Genomic DNA, 22,163 nt, shown 5'->3' on the forward strand with positions numbered 1-22,163 from the left:
GATGTGGATCTAGTGGTACAAAGGCTATTAAGGACTCTGGTGCTGGCCAAATTATTATCGGATCCAACCCCAAGGGATTCAGATCCGACTGTATCCTCCCCTTCTGCTCCAATTCCTCCTCTGATCTCGGACTTTGGATTCGGAATGTCCAGAGCTGATACTGGTGGAAACTTCAGAGCCGAGACCTATTTCAGCATCTTCGGCCCCGACCATTGCTCTGACGTCCTCAGCTCCATTGGAACTCGAGGAGTCTAGGCATTGATACTCTCCATTTAGGTCCAGGGAGGCGAGTCGGATTGGACAGCAGTTGGATCCAATATTTCTCTTGGGACATCGGCTCAGGTGAACTCTGCTCCTACCTCAGCCTTGGAGCCAATGTCATTGGTTCCAGGGGTGCTCTCGGCTTCTTCATTTCCGGGGATCTCCTTGGATCAGGGATGGGGTGCTTTTGAGGTGATGAGGAGAGTGCTGTCTCCACAGGCAGTTCCGCTGTCTTCTCTGGACGTTCTTCCCCCATAGGCACCAGTGTCTGCCTCTATACCCTTGCATCCACAGAGATGCGGAGATCCTAGGCCTCAGGATGCCCCTCAGGGTGCCTTCCACTCTTTTGAAACTTCTCCAGAGTACTCCTCTGAAGATGTCCCTTGGAAGAGGTTATGTGAGAGGAAGCATTTAGACTCCACAGAGGAGTCTGTCCCATCTGATACAGACCTCGATGAGGCTGAAGGGTGCCCAAGGTTGCCTTCTGAGGAGGTCTCCTTCGCAGACATCTTAGAAATTCTGAAACAGAGAGGCAGCTGGAAATCCATCAACCCTTCAAAGGAAGAGTCTGTATATACATGAAGGCCTTTGGATCTCGCCCTTCCTCCACTTGAGTTGTCTCCACCTTTCGACAAGCTTATGGATCTAGTCTCTCAAAAGGTGTGGGAGTCTCCAGATTCAGTGGAACCTGTTCCTAGGAGGCCCTTTAAGTTTATTACATCCCCAGCTAACAAAACTTTCCTGACCAAGGGAGTCCCAGTAGATGCTATGATGGTGGCGGCAGCCACCTAGAAGGAACTCTCCAAGACATCTTCTTCCGTTCATCCAGCAAACAAAGAGTCTTGCATGATTGCCAGATATGGAAAGCGAGTTTTTTCTTCAGTGACTTTTGCCTTCAGATCGCTGAATTACCTTACTCATTTTACAAGGTTACAGAGAGACCACCTGAAAGACTAGGAGAATACTCTTCAAGGTTCAGTGGCGGAAGGGGTTTCAGATAAAGTTTCCTCTCAGCTCTCTTCCTTAAATTCAGTAGTCAACTCCTCCTTGAGACTGATCTCGTATGCAGTGGTCCCTAAAACAGGAAGTAGCAGAAAATATTTTCCACAAATGGGGCTAGCCTTGCTGCGACATCCATGAATGCCAAATGCAGCAGCTACTTTGCCCTTATCACCCCCTCCAGGAGAGTCACCAAGGGATGCACTTGTCCACGATTGGCCCTCTGGTCTCCTCTATGCTTTTCCTTCCTTTCCATTAATAGCCAAAGTTCTGCAGAAAGCCATTTGCTTGGGAAAGGACTTGGTACTCATCACCCCTTATTGACCTTGTCAAATCTGGTTCTCCTTCCTGTGAACCTCTTCTTCGGGAGGAGCTTTGGGTTCTGGACCCAGTTCCAGACCTTCTGACTCATGTGTCGGGAATGCTCCAGCCTTCCCTTCAGACCCTCAAATTGACAGCTTGGCTGCTCTGATTCCAACAATAGCCAGGTTTCTTAATCTTTTATCATCAGTTAAACATATCCTGATATGTTTTTATAAAGCGTCAACAAGAAAGATATATAGAAGCAAATGGAAAAGATTCTCTTTATGGGCTTCTCAGAACCATATTGATCCCTTTAATGCGCCAATCACTTTCATTCTAGAGTTTCTAGCAAGGTTATTCGACTAGGGTGCAGCTGCAGCTGCCATAAGAGTTCAACTAGCAGCTATTTCTAGTTTCCATACCACTGAATCCGGTCTCAACATAGTGCATCATAGACTGTGTAGAGCTTTTTTAAAAGGTACTCTATTACTTCGTCCTCCTATCAGAGACCCCTTGCACCATGGGACTTAAATTTTGGCCTATCCCATTTAATTTTCCCCCCTTTTGAGCTATCATCATCTTGCAAGCTCAAGTATTTGACATGGAAATCTATTCTAGTGATAGCTATAACCTCTACCAGAAGGGTGTCAGAGCTGCAAGCCTTGTCAATAAAGCCCCCCTACTTGCTTTTCCACAAGGATAAGGTATCTTAAAGAACAAACCCTTCTTTTTTTTACCAAAAGTTTGTTCAGAATCTAATTTGAACCAATCTATAGAGCTTCCAGTATTTTATCCAGATTACGAGAATAAGGCAGAATGCATGTTGCATCAGCTAGATGTGTATAGACAATTACGCTTCTATTTACACAGGACTAAGAACTTCAGAAAATCTGACCAGCTTTGTCTTTCTCAGACTCTGAGAAAGGCACCACAGTTTCTAAAGTGTCACTATCAAAATGGCTTTCAGATTGCATACACTACATCTATAAATCTCAGAACAGAGATCTTCTCCAGAAGGCTAAAGCCCACTCTGCAAGAGCCATTGCAACATCCTCCGCCTTTCTAGCTAGATTACAAATTGATACTATTTGTGCTGCAGCAACATAGGCAAAACTGCATACCTTCAACACTCATTACAAAGTCGATTTGACCTCCAGGAACAGGGCCTCTTTTGTGTCCATGATTCTGAAGAATATTCTCCCTTGAGCCACCCAAGAAAGATGGTGCTAGGGACGTTGTCCCATCCTGGTAAGAATGAAGGCGAGATTGGACCACAACACTTAAAGAAGTTATGTACTCACCATAATGTTCCATGTGTGTTGTCCATTTTCACCTTCATTCTTACATCCCACCCTCCTTTCCCCTGCCATTTTTTACTCCTGGAAGACTGATTTGCTACAATGGGGCATCATTGTTCTCTAACCTTCTTGACTGCACTCTGAGATATTATAAAGTATTTTTTTTCTTATTATTACTGTAACTGCAAGCAAGATCTGAAGGATGTTAATGGGACATGCTGGGATAGGGTTTAACCACGAGCTAGAGGAAGACCTCACGCTTGTGTATAAGGCTGAGTCAGATCCAAGAATCGGATCCGAACCCATCCTGGTAAGAATGAAGGCGAAGATGGACAACAAACATGGAAAGTTATGGTGAGTACACAACTTCTTTTTCTTCTGGACATGAAAAGAGTTTGACTGTGACTGACCTGGGACTGTTTGTTGTTTTGTTTGATGCTGAGACTGGCTTTAAGGATCTATGAGCTCTCTCAATCCCATAGGAGACAGCCCCTGGAACCATTAAAATGCCTGGAAGTCATGTATTAAGAAAGTTCACCATATTACTACCCTCAGTTCCTTCTGGTATTCCATAATCTGGAGAATGTTGCTTCTGGATCTATTTTCTAGATCTTCAATTTTGTCCATTAGTGAAATATTTTGTCTATTTAGTGTGTCAGTATGTTTTTCATATTCAGAAATTCTGTTTTCTACATCAGTTAATGTTTCTTCCATAACGTTGTGTTGCTTTGTCAATTCCTGTCGTTGTTGGATTTGTTTGTACTATTCTCTTCAAAAGTATCCAGTTTCTTGTTCATTTTATCAAATTTCAGTAACAAGTCCTGCATTGTTGTTAATAAAAATTCTTTCAGCTTTTTCTGGTTAGGGGTCGCCACAGCGGAACTCCCGTCTGCTAAGTATTGGCAGTGGATTTTTATGGTGCCGAGTTGCCAGCCCGACACCCAACCTTCAAAGAAGGCATGCCCATTCACACACGCACCTACCTGCATGTCTTTAATGTCACTCGACCACGGGGAGGACATGCAGACTCCGCACAGAAGGTGCTGTAGCCGAGACTCGAACAGGAGAATCTCTTGTTGTGAGGCGACAATGCTAACCGCTGCACCATCGCAGCCTTCCTGCATTGTTGTTAATAATAATTGTAAATCCTTCTTCATTGTTTGGTCAGACATAGTATTTTTTGTGAAGCTCATCTTTTCTCTGGTCCTGATGCTTTCTCTTCAGGTTTTTGACAGAAATTTTTTAGAAAATGCCAACATTTTTTTATGTAGGCTTCTTATAGCATTAGTTGTGATATTCCAGCAAAGTTGAACTGTCCACAATCAATATTTTTTAATTTTTCCTGTCAGAAATAGATTTTAAGGACAGAGCTGAAGCCATCCTCCCATAGTCAAACAATTTCTTAAAGGTGTTCTGCTATTAGGTCTCCAAGGAAACCTATTCCTCCACTTTGAACCTTAGTATTGTTTTGGAAAAAATTATTCAGGCTCCTTTTGACCCTGCAGATTCTGCTTCTTTGCAACATTCTTTGTACATTGTTGTTGGATCTTACTTCTACTAGGAGGGTTTCTGAGCTCTAGGCCCTCGTGGCTATTTATCCTTTTTTGTTTTTTCACAGGGACAGGGTGTCCCTTCATGTTAATCCTTCTTTTATGCCAAAGATAGTGAATGAGTTTTCCTTGAATCAGCAAGTACAACTCCGATGATGTTCATCGTGCATACAGCTGCAGTCATTACAGATGGGTTGTCCTGCCGCCAGGCGGGTCCTCGGTCGGCCGAATTCCATAGTTTAGGTCCGGCGTCGGTTGTCGTCGCTTCTGCCCTGATGTCAGTGCAGCAGGGGTATAAAAGTGGCAGCCGACGCCATCTTCTTCAGTCTTTCTTGCCGCGCGGTGCCCGAAGCAGAAGCAGTTCGCAAGTGCCGGTCGGCCAGCTCCTGAGATTTACGAAAATATTTCAGCCGAAGTCTTCTTGAAAGCTAAGTACCCCATTGGGTAAAATTTTCTTGCCTCAGACCGATGTCAGACAAAGTTAATAATTGCATTTCATGTGGGAAGCAAATACCGCATAAGGATTTCCACTCTTTCTGTATACCTTGCTTAGGCCCAGACCACGACGTCTTGGCCTGCCATTTTTGTGCTAGATTCAACAAGTGCACTATTAAGCGCTGGGCGGAGTTCGCCCTTCACTATTTTGGCAAAAAAATTAATTATATTATGTCGTCGGATACTCCGACTCCAGTTTTGAGTAAAAGACCGACATATGAGGTCCGCACAGACTACTGAGACCACGCTAAGGCCGACTACCAGTTCTCCGGTGCTCAGCGAGGCGCCTACGCAGCCCCTGAGTACCGATGACACTACTTTACCGGTGTCTTCAGTACCCGAGGTCGCAGGCTCCTCTGTCCCCATTCCTACTGCAGATACCGACGCCACTCTTGGCGGGGAAACTCAGTTTAGACAGGCCTGCCATTTTTCAAGGTGTCTTCAGGCCTTCCTCCTTCTCTATTAAAGCTTTCTCTAAATCTAAAGCAGCCATGAAAACCAAAAAACAGGGTCCTCAGACCCCCTCTCAAGGCCACATGCCTAAAAAAACAGATGCTCAAAATGGCTGAGGATTTGATTACTCTTATCAGGGGTTCTCAACCCCCCTCTGACAAAAAGCCCAGATTAGAGGAAGACTACCCTTCCTCAGATCAAGCCTCTATTACCTCAGAACATTCTGAGGACCAGGATTATGCCTATTCTCCTTTCGAATATTCTGATGCAGAGGAGTCTATTCCCTCGGTCTCCCCCCCCCGAGGACTACTCTTTTGGGGAAACCCTACATACATTGAGGGAACACTTTCACTGGGAAGGCCAAGATTACTCAGATTCCAAGAAAAGGCTCAGGGAATTTCTTTTGCTCCCCCAGCATAGGCTCCTGGCTATCCCTCCTGTTTTAGATATATTGGATGATGTGTACACAGAAGCCAGCCTTAATCCAGATTCTTTGCCTCCAGCTCCTGTTAAACCAGACAGGTATTACCGGGTTCCTGATTCTCACCAGTTCCTATACAAAAGCCATACTGCTGACCCAGAAACTATTTCACAGGGTCCCAAGGGAATTAAGGCCTCTACTGCTAAAAACCCATTACCTTCAGAGAGAGATTCCAGAGCTTTAGAAAGGTGGGGAAAAAAGGTGTACACCTCGGCCACTTTAACCGTGAGAACATTAAACTGTCAGTTCCATATGTTAAAGTATCAACAGTTTTTGTTATCTCAGTTGAAAAGCAAAATGACAACCAGAACAACCAGATATAAAAGAGTTGCAGGATTTGTTGCATGGTGCAGAGCAAGTGGGTAAACACACCTTGCAGTGTGGTTTTGATGCTTTAGAGGCCTCATGTAGAGCTGCTGTTACGGGGTCTGTTATACGTAGGCATGCTTGGCTCAAAGAGCAAACCTTACCAGATCATGTCAAAGATAAATTTTTAGATGCACCTCTTCAAAAAGATATATTGTTTGGTGTTAAAGCTGAGGAGGTACTAAAGAAAATGGAGGAAAAAGCAAAATCAATGCAAACAGTGAAAGATTTCCTGCAGGTACAACCTCCACGTTTCAGCAGAAACTGGCCTTCAAAAAATTGGTCCTTTCCAGCCATGGACAGACCTCAAAGGGGCAGATACAGACGCCCAAGGGGTAGAGGGCAACCTCAAGGATCTTTCAGAGCCAGACAGTGGTAAGCACCAACCCCAAGAGGTGGAGAAGATAGATCACAGTCATTTAGAAAACAGACACAATGATTTCCCCCTATACCTGCCAAGCAAAGCTTTAATGGCAGCACCTTTGGGCGGAAAACTGGCTTTATTCTCAAAAAATTGGCATATTGTTACAAAAGACAAATGGATTCTGGACATTATAGACAGAGGCTACAGGTTCCACTTTCACACCCTTCCAAAAATGAGAGGCATGCCAAACCTGCCACAAAATCAAAGGGCAGAGGCACAAAAACAAATTTCAGCTCTCATGGACATGAAAGCGATTCAAGAGGTACCTGCAAAAGAACAGGGTCAAGGGTTTTATTCCAGACTGTTCCTGGTACCAAGGAAAGACAAAGATTGGAGACCTATCTTAGACCTATCCATCCTAAACACATATCTACAGGTACCAAAATTTAAGATGCTCACATTACAGCAGCTTCTTCCCATGCTGGGCAAGGAGTCTTGGCTGGTAACATTGGACCTCAAGGAGGCATACCTGCATGTCCCTATCAGACAAGATTGCAGAAGATACCTCAGATTTCTTGCAGGTTCAACGCATTACCAATTCTCTGCATTGCCCTTTGGCTCATCTACTGTGCCCAGAGTGTTTATGAAATGCCTGGCATCAGTAATTGCCTTCTGCAGACTACAAGGAATACAAATCTACCCATATCTGGACGACTGCCTGATCCAAGCGGACAGCAAGGACATACTACTGCAACACCTGGTGTTAGTAATAAAACTGTTGAACTTCCTGGGATACACAGTCAACAAAAAAGAAATCAAAACTATTACCCTCTCAACAAATACTTTTCCTGTGTGCCAGCTTGAATACAACCACCCAGATGGCCTACCTCACGCCAGACAAACAAGGGCAACTGTCTCAATACTTCAGCAAAATGGCAACTTTCACCAGGCTAACTGCAAGGAAAGTCCTGCAGGCTCTGGGATTCATGGCATCTTGCATCCTACTAATCCCATGTGCAAAGCTGCATATGAGGAAACGTCAATGGTCTCAACACAGCCACAGCTTGGAAACAATTATACCACTCATTCCATGCCTTCAAAAGGAATTTCTGTGGTGGGCTCAAGCATGCCAAAGAAACACAGGTCTCCCTTTCTGTGAACCTCAAGCAACTCAAATCATCACAACAGATGCCTCAGACTGTGCCTGGGGAGCACACATGACAGATCAGTGCATTCAGGGAAAATGGTCCCAAAAAGAGAAGCACCTACACATCAACCAAAAGGAAATGCTAGCCGTGCAAAATGCTATTATGACCTTCAAAGACCTACTGCATCCAGGCCAGCTATTGATAAGGACAGACAACACCACAGTGATGTGGTACATAAATAAACATGGGGGAACTCATTCATACCCCCTGTGCAGGCAAGCCATGACCCTATGGAACACAGCACTGGAATTGCAAATTCAACTACAGGCACAATTCCTGCCAGGGAAGAAAAACACACTGGCAGACAACCTAAGCAGAAATATGACAGATCCACACGAATGGAAGTTGCATTCTCAAGTTTTCACAAAGATAACTCAGGCATGGGGACAGCCAGACATAGATCTCTTTGCTACCCACAGAAATTACCAGTTGAAAAAATTTTGTTCAAGGACCTATCATCCACAGGCCTGGAAAGTGGACGCACTTTCTTTCAATTGGACAACGATGACAGTCTATACCTTCCCGCCTCTTCCTCTGCTGCCCAAAGTTCTATTAAAAGCCAGAGCAGAGAGGTCGAAATTGATTCTCATTGCTCCAGACTGGCCAAGACAACACTGGTATCCGCTCCTGAAGAGCCTGACACATTCCCCACCATGGATCCTACCTCTAGTCCCTCTTCTGTTGTCCCAGCACAACTACAAAACCCTTCACAGCCAGCTCAAAACCCTAAATCTAGCTGCATGGAGAATTCCTTGATTTCCCAACAGACCCTCCTCTCCAAGGAGGTGCAGGATGTCATCTTGGAGGCCAGAAGACCTTCTACTAGAAAAGCCTACTCCACCAAATGGAAGCGATTTTGTGCCTGGAATCAAGAAAAGGGCCAGAATCCTTGGGTAATAAATTTACCTCAAATTTTACAGTACCTAGCTGAGATGTTAAACAGTGGACTTTCCTTCTCCTCAATCAAAATCCACGCTTCAGCCATTTCTGCACAATACAACACAGATCATCCTTTATTCTCTCATCCTCTCTTAAGGCAGTTCCTCAGAGGGGCAAAGAATATAAAACCCCCAAGAAAACCACCAGTCCCTGCTTGGGACCTCAACTTCGTATTGGAAAAGCTTGACCCTTCCTCCCTTCAAGCCAGCTTCTTCAACAGAACTACAATACTTGTCATGGAAAACAGCCTTCCTTCTGGCTATCACCTCAGCACGTAGGGTTTCGGAGCTACAGGCCCTCATGGCTGTGCAACCTTTCATCATTTTCCATCAGGACAGAGTTTCCTTACGAACCAACCCTACCTTTATGCCAAAGGTAGTATCCAGTGTAGCTTTGAATCAGACTATCCACTTACCTACCTTTTATCCTAATCCACAAAACAAAGGGGAAAGACTACTACATTCCTTGGACATTCACAGACAACTTCGTTATTATTTGGACAGGACAAAGCCGTTCAGGAAATCCGAGCAACTCTTTGTGTCCTATGCTACAGGTGCTCAAGGAAAGGCCATTTCCAAACAGCAGTCGCAAAATGGATAGCCCACTACATACGCTTTTGTTACTCATTTCATGGAAAAACTGTGCCTACATGCATCAGATCCCACTCCACCAGGGCCACAGCTACCTCTGCAGCTTTCCTCAGGGGGGTCCCTACCAAGGACATTTTGGAAGCAGCCACTTGGAGTTCAGTGCACACTTTCTCCAAGCACTATCACCTTCCACTATACTCTAAATCTAGAGCGGGTTTTGCCACAGCAGTCTTGCAGGGCATCCTCGCTCCTCCTAGTTCCACTTAGTGCCTGCCACCCCTACTTAGCTTTGGGATTCTTCACATCTGTAATGACTGCAGCTGTATGCACGATGAACATAGTACAGTTTTGTATCTACCATAAATGTAGATGTTCGAGTGCTCATACAGCTGCAGTCCAGGTTACCCCCCCCCCCTCCGTCCCCTCTTAGGACAGGCCTTATGACAAACACCTTCTCATACAACCTATTTGGGGTATTCTTTTATGGTGTACTTGCTTGCAACTACTGTTTTTTGATTATTCTATATTGCATGATTACATAAATTTATGTTTTGCCTTCCTTCTGGGGGCACCTGACATCTGGGGCAAGAAAAACTGAGGAAGATGGCGTCGGCTGCCTCTTTTATACCCCTGCCGCACTGACGTCAGGGAAGAAGCGATGACAACCGACACTGGACCTAGACTTTGGAATTCGGCCGACCGAGGACCCGCCTGGCGGCAGGATAACCCATCTGTAATGACTGCAGCTGTATGAGCACTCGAACATCTACATTTATGGTAGGTACAAAACTGCACTTTCTTCATGTTTCACTGTTGCAGTCATCACATTTGGGTTATCCTGCCAGGTGTAGCCCTCAGTCGGCCCGAATACCAGAGGCTTAGTATTTCTGTGTCGGTTGCTGTCGTTCCAAGACTGACGTCAAGTCGTCAGTGGTATAAAAACAGGCAGCTGATGACATTACATCAGTCTTTCTTGCCGAGGAGTCCGAAGCAGAAGCAGTTCGCACGAGTGCCAGTCAGCCGCTACCTGAATTTTCGTTTCCGAAATTGAAGTTGAAGTCTTTTAAGGCTAAGTACTCAGTTGGGGATCCTTTTTTCTTGCTCTAACCGATGTCAGAAAAAGTTAACAATTGCCTCGCTGTGGAAAGCAAATACCACACCGAGATTTCCATTCTTACTGTATCACCTGTTTAGGCCCAAACCACGACGTCCCTTGCTGTTGGTTTTGTGCTTTGTTCAACACCAGAACTATATGTCGTCAGGCCCTTATCGTAGCTAACTACTTTCGCTCTCGATCTCCATATTCCGAAATGGCTTCGGTAAGCCATCTGACTACTGATCTTCCGAAAAAACGTAAGGATAAAGACAGTCTGCACAGGTCTAAAACTGCCGATGATGCTTCCGTTAAGCTAGTCGCCAGTTCGCCGGTACTCAATGAGGCGCTTTCGCAGCCCCTGATGCCTGCTTCTATGGATTTGCAGGCTGCTACCGAGACCCGTTCGGAGTCCTGGTATACAGCGAGACTCTTCTTTGACTACGGAACCTGCGGATGTGTCTACCTTGGATGGGTCCGGAGCCACTGAGCAGGCACCGACTTCCGAGGAAGTTCTTCGCACTACTGATATTTAACACAAACCAACAACTTCTTTTGTGTCTTCAGTTCTTTCTAAACTACAGAGTCTCTAAGGCCCAGGGTACGAACTACGCCTAAATAACCGACAACCCAAGCTCATGCACTTGCTTCCATGCCTCAATCTCAAATGCTTAAAATGGCGGAAGACCTTATCATGCTGATTAGGGGAAGCCAGCCTACCCCCTTCTAAAAGAAAATGAGACTTGTCCCCAGCAGCTTTATCTGACCAGGAGTCCAATGACCCTGAGGGTTCTGATTATGAAGACATGCTGTTGTCTGCTTATGAGGATTCAGATACAGAGGAATCCATTCCTTCTGCCTCTCTTCCAGAGGATTTTGCTTTTGGTGAAACCCTGCATACTTTGAGAGAGTATTTCCATTGGGAATGCCAAGATTATCTTCAGTCCAAAAAGAGACCCAGGGAATTTTTAGATTTACCACAGCACAGACCCTTAGCTATTCCTCCTGTTCTGGATGGTTGTGGATGATGTTTTCATGGAATCCAGTTTAACTCATGATACTCTACCTCCTGCTCCCAGGAAACCTGACAGATATTATAGTCCCTGACATATACAGATTTCTTTTCAAAAATCCTACTGCTGACCAGAGGTCATCTCCCAAGGGCCTAAAGGTATAAAAGCAACCACAGTTAAGAGTCCCATCTCTTCAGACAGGGAGACAGATGGGGTAAAAAAGTATACACCTCTGCAACTCTTGCCATTAGAGCATTAAACTGTCAGTTCCACATGTTGAAATACCAGCAACATTCAATGGAATTTCTTAAACAAAAACTGTCTACATTTCCAACTTGTGCAGAAAATAAAGAATTACAGGAGCTTATGCATTCTGCAAGCCAAGTTACTAAGCATACCCTGCAGTGTGGGTTTGATGCCCTAGAAGCATCCTGCAGGGCAGCAGTCCACAGGTTTTGTACTTATAAGGCATGCTTGGCTTAAGAAACAGATCTTGCCAGACCATGTCAAATCCAAATTATTGGATGCACCACTGAACAAAGACAGTTTGTTTGGCCCCAAGGCAGAAGAGGTTTTAAAAAAGATGGAAGAAAAAGCTAAATCCATGCAGACAGTTAAAGACTTTTTGAAGTCCAGCCTCTGAGATTCAGTAGGCATTGCCCCTCAAAACACTGGTCCTTTCCAGCCCCCTCAAGGGCCGGCTCAGACTAGATCTAGGGGAAGCAGACCCCCCAGACAACAGTCCCAGGGAATGCAGAGATCTAAGCAATGGAGTACCTCCACTTCTAAAACAGGGAGTGCTAAGCCACCTCCTTATGGCAAGAATTCACAATGACTTTTCAACTCCGCCCCTTACCTCTGCTCCACCTGCTTGTGCCCTGGGAGGAAAACTTGCCTCCCATGCAAAAAACTGGGCCTCCATCACGAATGACCAAAGGGTTCTCAATATACTGTCCCAGGGGTACAAATTTTATTTCCACACACTGCCAACCCCATAAGGGTTCCCGGATCTTCAAACCAGTGGGTATAGACCCAAAACCAAGTTCATTCCCTGCTGTCCTTGAGGGCAATTCAGCCTGTTCCTGCAGATCAGATAGGCCAAGGTTTCTATTCCAGACTTTTCTTGGTACCCAGAAAAGAGGGCACCTGGTGCCCAATACTAGATCTATCCATTCTAAACACCTTCCTGGTGATCCCAAAATTCAAAATGCTCACCCTCCACCAGCTTCTTCCTATGCTATCCAAAGATGCTTGGTTAGCCACCCTAGACCTAAAAGAGGCCTATCTGCACATCCCAATCAGAGACTATTGCAGGAAATATCTGTGTCTCTGCACTTCCCTTTGGCTTATCCACTGCTCCCAGAGTTTTCACAAAATGCCTGGCTCTAGCCATTGCTTTTTGCAGACAAAGTAATATTCAAATTTACTCCTACTTGGATGACTGCCTGATTTAGGCAGTCAGCCAGGAAAAGCTGTTGCAGCACCTGACCTTTGTAAAGGACCTACTGACCTCACTGGGGTACACTATAAATGAAAAGAAATCAAAACTATTCCCCAGTCAGAAAAATGTATTCCTGGGAGCAAGACTGGACACAGCATCCCAGATGGCATTCCTTACTCCAGAAAAACAGGCCTATCTGACAGGCTATTTCTCTCAACTAGCCACCAGAACCCAGTTATCCGCAAGGAAAATCCTGCGAGCTCTAGGGTTCATGGCTTCCTGCATTCTAATTTCATATGCCAGTCTGCATATGAGGACACTTCAATGGTAGTTAAAAAGCCTTTGTTGTCAACATTCTCTGGACTTGGAAACTATTATACCTTGTCTAAGGAAAGATTTTTTTTGGTAGGCAGCAGCATGCAACCACAACAAGGTATTTACCTTTTCACAACCCCACGCCGCCCAAACCCTAACCATAGATGCATCAGACTATGCCTGAGGTGTGCACCTGGATGGCAGGTGCATTCAGGGCCACTGGAGCCCAAATCAAATACATCTGCACATCAATCAAAAAGAGATGCTAGCTGTTCAGCATGCTCTGACAGCTTTCAGACCCCTACTCTCTCCAGGTCCTCTACTAATCAAAACAGACAACATCCCAGTGAATGTGGTACATCAACATGCAGGGAGGAACCCACTCTGCAGGCTAGCCATTATCCTTTGGTACATGGCTTCAGCCATGCAAATTCACCTGCTAACACAATTCCTGCCAGGCAACAAAACTCTCTGGCAGACAACTTAACCAGAAATCTCCTAGACCCACATGAGTGGCAATTAAACCACAACACCTTCAGCCTCGTAACCCAGAAATGGGGTACCCCAAAGGTGGACCTGTTTGCCTGCCACAACAACCACCAACTCAGCAAATTCTGCACCAGGGAGCCTCATAGCAAGGCCTGGAAAGTGAATGCCCTATCCTTCCAATGGGTAAACCTCTCGATCTATGCATTTCCCCCCCTCTACCTATTCTTACAAGGGTATTAGTCAAAACAAGGGAAGAAAAAACAAGGGCAGTCCTGATTGCCCCAGACTGGCCACGCCAACAGTGGTACTCGTTACTACGCAGTCTGTCACTGTTGCCTCCTTGGCACCTTCCACAGATTCCAACTCTCCTGACCCAGCAGAAGGGAGAGTTCTTGCATCCACAATTGCAGACCCTGAACGTAGCAGCCTGGCTTATTCCTTGACCTTTCCTCCAGTGGCCAGTCTAAGCAAGCAAGTCCTGGACTTTATACATGAAGCCAGACGTCCCAGCACTAGAAAATCTTATGCTGACAAGTGGAAAAGGTATTGCTTCTGGATCCAGGCTAAAGGAGCTGAACCAGCACAGCCCTCCTTACCTCTCATCCTGGATTACCTAGCAGACCTACTTCACAGGGACCTATCCTTCTCTTCTATTAAAATTCATGCCTCTGCCATCTCTGCTCATTACAGCACAGAGCCACCTCTCTTTTCACACCCTCTCATCAAGCAGTTCCTTAGAGGGGCTAACAACTTAAGGCCGCTCAGAATAGCCCCCTACCTCTGCTTGGGACCTTAACTTTGTGTTTACAAAAGCTCATGCTACCCCCTTTTGAGCCTGCCACTTCAGCAGAGTTAAAATTATTCTCTTGGAAAACAGCCTTGCTTCTGGCCATCACTTCAGCTGGAAGAGTGTCTGAGCTGTAAGCACTCATGGCTGTGGAACCCTTCATCATTTTTCATGCTGACAGGGTCTCCTTCTGTGCTAACCAAACTTTCATGCCTAAAGTGGTGTCCAGTGTGGCTCTCAACCAATCTATTCATTTGCCCACCTTTTTCCCTAAACCTCAAAATAAGGGGGAAAGGATCCTGCACTCTTTAGATGTGCACAGACAGCTCAGATTCTACCTGGGTAGGACTAAGCCCTTTAGGAAAACTGACCAGTTATTAGTCAGCTTTGCACAAGGGGCAGAGGGCAAGGCTATATCAAAACAAACCATTTCCAAATGGATAGCACATTGTATCCATTTCTGTTACAAACACCATGGGAAACCACCCCCACAGGGGTCAGAACACATTCCACTAGGGCAACTTCCACCTCTGCAGCTTTTCTGAGAGGGGTCCCTACCAGGGACATCCTGGAGGCTGCAACATGAAGTTCTGTTCATACCTTCACCAAGCATTCCCATCTGCCTATCTTTTCCAAATCCAGGGCAGGCTTTGCAACTGCAGTCCTGCAGGGCATACAAGCTTAACACTTCTTGACTGCCTCCACCCATTACTTCAGCTTCGGGAATCAATGCAGGTGTGATGACTGCAGCAGTGAAACACGAGGAACATAGTACAGATGTCCTTCAAGGATGCATCTGCAGTCCTAACATATGGGTTGTCCTGCCTCAGGCAGCCCTTCGGTCGGCCGGATTCCAAAGTCTGGGTCTGGCCTCGGCTGATGTTGCACTTCACCCTATGTCATAGCTGCTGTGTATTGGGTATAAAGGCATCAGCCGACGCCATTTTCCTCAGTCTTTCTTGCCGCGTGGTGCCCGAAGCAGAAGCTGTTCGCAAGTGCCGGTCGGTCAGATCCAGAGATTTCTACTACCGAAGACTTCTAAAAAGCTAAGTACCCCGTTGGGAACTCTTTCTTGCCTCAGCCGATGTCAGACAAAGTAAATAATTGTTTAACTTGTGGGAAACAAATACCTCATAAGGATTTCCACTCTTACTGCCTTCCTTGTTTAGGCCCAGACCACGACGTATCAGCTTGTCTAGCCTGTGCTTCCTTCATCCGACGGACGCTTAGACGTCGGTCGGAGTTTGCTGAGGAGTTTTTTTAGTCCCGCTTTTGCATACAAAATGCTGTCGGAGACTCCGACTACACAATTAGCGAAAAAACGTAAGGCAAAGGACCGACACTCGCGGTCCACGGTTTCGGCTGAAACCACGGTTAGGCCAACCGCGAGTGTCTCTGTTTCGGCTGAAACCGAGTCCTCGGTTCCTCCTTCGGCCGAAAGCATGCCTCCGATAGCCGAGGCCTCACAGAGCATGGCTGAATCTGCTACTGAAATTCCCCCTGCTGAAGCAGGCAACCAGGATTTATCAGATACTATTCCTTTAGACATAACTACCCCTGCACGTGGAGCTGCTAGACCCCCTGCTTCTACACAGGCCTACCTCTAGTTCCCAAATGCTCAGCCTGGCTGAGGATCTCATTTCTTTGATCAGGGGATCCCAACCTCACCCAGACAGGGCCTCTCAACCCCCTCCAGATAAGAGGCCTAGAACTGAACCCCCGGAACCTGTTTCTTCAGACTACTCCTCGGATGACTCCGATATTTCAGACCATCAGGAAGCTCCATATTCTCCCTATGAGGATTCTGATGCAGAAGACTCCATTCCTTCTGCTTCTCCTCCTGAAGAATTTTCTTTTGGGGAAACCTTGCATGCTATGAGGGAACTTTTTCAATGGCAGGGCCAGGATTTTTCAGATTCAAGGAAAAGGCTAAGGACTTTCTTACATTTACCACAGCATAGGCCTTTAGCCATTCCTCCAGTATTAACAGTTGTAGATGATGCATATAATGATGCCTGTACTGCCCCTGATTCTCTCCCTCCGGCCCCTTCCAAGCCTGACAGATATTACAGGGTCCCGGACACACACTACCATTTGTATAAGGCTCCTGTTGCAGACCCTGAAGCCATTTCACAGGGCCCCAAATCTGTAGCAGCTGCCTCTGCCAAAAACCCTCTCCCCTCTGAAAGGGAATCTAGAGCATTAGAGAGATGGGGTAAAAAGGTTTATACTTCTGCTACTCTTTCGGCCAGGGCCTTAAACTGTCAATTTCACATGATTCAGTACCAGGAATTTTTGTTAGACCAGCTAAATAAAAAACTGTCCTCTCTTGAACCTATAGACCGTAAGTCCCTTCAGGATTTGGTACATAACTCTCAGCAGGTCAGTAACCATTTCTTAAAATGTGGCTATGATGCACTGGAGGCTTCCTTTAGATCAGCTATGACTGGAACAGTGATTAGAAGGCATGCCTGGTTAAAAGAGCAATCCTTACCAGACCATGTTAAGTCCAAGCTTCTAGATGCTCCTATGGAGAAGCAAAGTTTGTTTGGCTCCCCTGCACAGCAGGTTCTAAAGAAGGTGGAAGAAAAAGCAAAATCTGTCCAAACAGTCAAGGATTTCTTACAGGTCCAACCTCCGAGGTTTAGCAGAAATTGGCCTTCGAAGAATTGGTCCTTTCCAGACACCTCCAGAGCACAAAGAGGCAGAAATAGACGCTCAAGAGGCAGAGGTCATTCCAGGGGTGCCTACAGGGGACGTCAGTGGCAGCCTAACAACCAGAGAAGTACTGCCACAGATTCAGCTACAACTACTTCCACAGGACAGACACAATGACTTGGCTCTGATTCCGCCTACCAGGGAACAACTGGAAGCACCCTTGGGCGGAAAACTAGCCTTATTTTCCGTAAACTGGCATTACATCACAGGAGACAAATGGACTTTACAAACAATAGACAAAGGCTACAGGTTTCACTTCCACACTCTACCAAAAAAGAGAGGAATGCCAAACCTACCACCAAGCCAAAAAACAAACGCTCTAAGACAAATCAACAATTTACTAAGGATGAGAGCTATAGAAAAGGTACCGCCTATGGAACAAGGACAAGGATTTTACTCCAGACTTTTCCTTGTACCAAGAAAAGAAAATCAATGGAGGCCTATTCTCGACCTGTCCGCTCTGAACACATACCTCATTGTTCCAAAATTCAAAATGCTGACCCTACAGCAACTTCTTCCCATGCTGGGCAAGGAGTCTTGGCTGGTGACTCTGGATCTCAAGGAGGCATACCTGCACGTCCCTATACGACCAGATTGCAGAAGACACCTCAGATTTCTTGCAGGATCAAAGCATTATCAATTCTCAGCATTGCCTTTTGGCTTATCTACTGCGCCCAGAGTATTCACGAAATGCCTGGCATCAGTAATTGCTCATTGCAGGCTTCAGGGAATTCAAATTTACCTATACCTGGACGACTGCCTAATACAAGCGGACAACAGGACAAAGTTAACAAAAGATTTAGAAAAGGTTATACAACTACTGCAAGCCTTGGGATACACAGTCAACATGAAAAAGTCAAGACTGGAACCATCCCAAAGGATAACATTCTTGGGTGCAGAACTGGACACATCAACTCAGATGGCCTTTCTCACAGAAGAAAAACAAAAGCAACTACCACTCTATTTCATGACATTAACAACACAGACTCAGCTTACTGCAAGGAAAGTCCTGCAAGCCCTGGGTTACATGGCATCCTGCATAATATTGATTCCGCATGCCAGACTGCATATGAGAAAGTTGCAATGGTACCTAAGGAATGTATGGTCTCAACACAAGCACAGTCTAGAAGCCCAGATTCCAATAATTCCATGCCTGAAGCAAGAATTCCTGTGGTGGGCTCAGGCCTGTCAGCTGAACCGAGGATTGCCCTTCCACAAACCTCAGCCAAGCCAGACCATCACCACGGACGCCTCAGACCTAGGCTGGGGGGCGCACATGGTGGACAAGTGTATACAAGGCCTATGGACACAAGACCAGCTGAATCTACACATAAATCAAAAGGAGATGCTGGCAGTGAAACATGCAATCCAGGCATTCAGACCATTCCTTCAACAAGGTCACCTGCTGATAAGGACGGACAACACCACAGTCATGTGGTACATCAACAAACAGGGAGGTACACAATCATATCCTCTATGCCGGATGGCAATGGATCTGTGGAATGTGGCTCTGAACTTCAACATTCAACTCCAGGCCAGATTTGTACCAGGAAAAGAAAATTCACTAGCAGACACCTTAAGCAGAACTACCACGGATGCTCACGAATGGATGCTGCATCCAGATATCTTCAAAACCATAACAAAGAAATGGGGACTATCAGAGATAGACCTGTTCGCCTCCCCACACAACCACCAATTGAAGAAATTCTGCACAAGAGCATACCACCCACTTGCTTGGAGGGTGGACTCCCTTTCCTTCAGCTGGAAAAACCTGAAAGCATATGCATTCCCACCTCTTCCTTTGATGTACAAAGTCCTACTGAAGATCAAAGAGGATCAGCCAAGGATAATCCTGATAGCTCCAGACTGGCCGAGGCAACATTGGTACCCGCTACTGAGGAGCATGTCTTGGACACACGCATGGCCTCTACCTCTATGTCCTTTACTTCTAACACAGAACAACTACAAGATCAAAATGGGAGGGAATGTATCATTGGCAAACATAGCAAACATCCTGGAATACTTAGCAGAACTGTTCCACAATGGCCTGTCCTACTCCTCCATTAAGATTCATGCATCAGCAATTTCAGCAGAATACAACATGGATCCTCCAGTCTTCTATCATCCTCTACTTAGGCAGTTCCTGAGAGGAATCAAAAATGTAAAGCCTCCAAGGAAACCACCTTTGCCTACATGGGATCTCAACTTTGTACTGGAAAAGTTAACGCTTCCCCCTTTTGAACCAGCAGCAACAGCAGACTTACAGTTCTTATCTTGAAAAACTGCTTTCCTGCTTGCAATCACTTCAGCAAGAAGGGTATCTGAGTTACAGGCATTAATGGCGGTACAGCCCTTCCTTATCTTCCATCAGGATAGAGTGTCTCTGAGAACTAACCCTACTTTTATGCCAAAAGTGGTCTCCAGAGTATCATTGAACCAAGCGATTCATTTACCTACATTCTTCCCCAACCCACAGAACAGGGGGGAAAGACTACTACATACCTTGGATGTACACAGACAATTACGCTACTATCTGAACAGAACTAAGACCAACAGGAAAACTGACCAGCTTCTGGTAGCATATGCAACAGGAATGCAAGGAAAAGCAATTTCAAAACAGACAATCTCAAAATGGATAGGAAATTGCATTAGATTTTGCTACTCTTTTCATGGAAAGGCAACTCCAGAAAATATCAGGCCTCACTCCACAAGAGCTACAGCCACCACTACAGCTTTCCTACGAGGAGTGGCTACCAAAGACATTTTAGAAGCTGCTACTTGGAGCTCCGTGCATACATTTGCCAAGCATTACAATCTTCCCTTATACTCCAGATCCCGAGCAGGTTTTGCAACTGCTGTTTTGCAAGGGATCTTAACTACACCATCTTTAGCTTAGTGCCTCCTCCCCCAGTTTGGCTATGGTATTCTACCCATATGTTAGGACTGCAGATGCATCCTTGAAGGACATAGTACAGTTTTGTACCTACCATAAATGTAGATGTCCGATAGGCATGCATCTGCAGTCAGGATTACCCACCCTCCTTCCCCTCTGTGGTATTCCTAGGGTATTTACCCCTCTTTTAGCTAGCTGGGGGAATCTATTATGGTGTATTTGTTTGTATATATGTATATATATTCTCTTATTGTTTGCTCTCTACTGTTTGGAATTATTTACATTTATCCAAATTTAGCCTTCCTAGAGGGCACCTGGCATCTGGGGCAAGAAACACTGAGGAAAATGGCGTCGGCTGATGCCTTTATACCCAATACACAGCAGCTATGACGTCGGGTGAAGTGTGACATCAGCCGAGGCCAGACCCAGACTTTGGAATCCGGCCGACTGAAGGGCTGCCTGAGGCAGGACAACCCATATGTTAGGACTGCAGATGCATGCCTATTGGACATCTACATTTATGGTAGGTACAAAACTGTACTTTGTGTACACTTACCATAAATGTAGATGTTTGAGTGTATTCACTGTTGCAGTCCTGGTTTCCCACCCTCCATCTCCCTTGTCTCTTTCTCTCTTTCTTACCATTGATGAACTGACGTCAATCCTGGAGCAACAGCAACCGACGCAGAAGTACTACGCCTCTGGTATCCGGGCTGACTGAGGGCTACCTGTGGCAGGATAACCCAAGTGTGATGACTGCAACAGTGAATACACTCGAACATCTACATTTATGGTAAGTGTACACAACTGTACTTTCTTCCCTTCTCCTCAGTCTGCTAGTGAGAAGGTCTTGCATACCTTGGATTTGCACAGACAGCTCAGGTACTATTTGGATAGAACTAAGACCATTCATAAGTCTGACCAGTTTTTTGTTTCCTTTCAACCCAGGGCATTGGGTTTGCTGTTTCTAAGCTAACCATCTCCTCCTGGATATCTAAGGCCATTTCTTTTTGTTGCTCTTTTTCATAGCAGATCTCTATCTACTTCTATTAGAGCTCATTCCACTAGGGCTGTTGCATCTTCTGGTGCTTTCTTCAAGGGGTCGGACACCAATTCCATCCTTGAAGCTGCTACTTGGTCTTCAGTGCATACCTTTACTAAACATTACAAGTTGGATATGGTTTCTAGAGCCATAGCAGATTTGGCTAGAACCATGTTTTGTGGGTTTGTTGAGGGCTTTTCTCAGCCTTCCAGCTCCCATTCAGTTTCTCGAGCTTTTTTTTGCTTATAGTAAAGCATACTGCAACAGTGATGTAGAAGGACATAGTGCAGTTGTGTAAAATCTTAAAATAACAGATGTCCTTCTTTTCACTGGTGCAGTATTCACTCTCTCTTGTTTGTTCTGTTTGTATTCCTTCTGGCTGAGGGCTCCCCTTTGTCTTCTGCATTTTCTCCTTCTGGATGTGCATGGACTCCTTTGTCTTATGGAGACTGCTCTATATTGGGACAATTCAGTTTTGGGTAACTGCGTCTGTACGTTACTTTTATGCCCTACGTTTTGTGCAAGAAGCATATGTATGAAGTACAGTGCATACAAGATCATAAGTCTTTGGTATACTGGCCAAACATCTGGCTGCCCTTTGCAGGGGATCCCTATAGTAAAGAACACTGCAACAGTGAAGAGAAGGACATCTACTGTTACGGCAAGATTTTACACAACTGTACTTTCTGTATTTTCCAGCATTCTGTATGGTCAATGCCACATTTGTAATACTTTTGTGCAGAATACTTTTGATAACTTTAATGGTTTATGATGTAAAACAATAAACATTATGATATTTTAAATAGTTTGCCTGAACAGTCTCTGTATAACTGACTACCCAATTACCAGGTTTTATAGCCTGAATATGTCCTGCAGAATGACGGTGGACTTCTTTACTGCTGTACTGCTATCATACACACAGGTTTTCCTTGCTGTAGTCTTTGAGTAAGAGGAGTGTGCTTACCATGGGGTGTCCATCTTGGTTTTCTGTTACAGACATTTTGGCTATTGCTTGCATCCTTGCTTAGAACAATTTAAGACTGTTTATGCTAGCTGTACTTCCTA

At 45.4% G+C, this 22,163-nt stretch overlaps 1 protein-coding gene across 4 annotated transcripts in view; it reads left to right on the forward strand.

Moving 5' to 3' along the window:
• PLA2G6 (phospholipase A2 group VI) overlaps window positions 1–22,163 on the forward strand; it is a 1,377,288-nt gene that overhangs the window by 418,603 nt on the left and 936,522 nt on the right. The gene's annotated exons all lie outside the window — the stretch shown is intronic.

This window comes from Protopterus annectens, chromosome 1.part0, assembly GCF_019279795.1.
Source record: "Protopterus annectens isolate FY-2018-M chromosome 1.part0, PAN1.0, whole genome shotgun sequence".
NCBI lineage: Eukaryota > Metazoa > Chordata > Ceratodontiformes > Protopteridae > Protopterus > Protopterus annectens.